The 324-nt window shown below is 62.0% G+C and overlaps 1 protein-coding gene across 1 annotated transcript in view; it reads left to right on the top strand.

Annotated features, from left to right (window-relative positions):
* The window catches only part of LOC109529164 (trypsin-1-like), a 4623-nt gene that overhangs the window by 2388 nt on the left and 1911 nt on the right, over positions 1 to 324 (top strand). The gene's annotated exons all lie outside the window — the stretch shown is intronic.

Here is a 324-nt window from a genome sequence, read left to right as displayed (position 1 = left end):
GGTGGGCTGTAACGCAACCCGCCCCCTCCCCAGCGCCATCCCGCGCAGCACCCACACTGGTTCGCACAGCAGCACGGCGACAACCACTCCTTGCCACGTATACACATGTCCCACCCCCGTGGTGTGCTCCCCCTGCTCTTGCCCCACTTGGCCCACAAGCACCAGCACTGGCCCAGGACAAAATGGTGAGCCGCAGGCTTTCTTTCTGCCACCTTGCCTTTCTTCTGGGCTTTGAGCTCAAGCATTTGCCCACGTTCCCCCTCACGTGTGTGTGTGTGTGTGTGTGTGTGTGTGTGTTTTCAGTGTGCGGGGTGGCCCCGCCCA

This window comes from Hippocampus comes, unplaced genomic scaffold, assembly GCF_001891065.2.
Source record: "Hippocampus comes isolate QL1 unplaced genomic scaffold, H_comes_QL1_v1.1 scaffold735, whole genome shotgun sequence".
NCBI lineage: Eukaryota > Metazoa > Chordata > Actinopteri > Syngnathiformes > Syngnathidae > Hippocampus > Hippocampus comes.
Note: the sequence above shows the minus strand (reverse complement) of the source record. Positions and strands in the feature narration are given on the sequence as shown.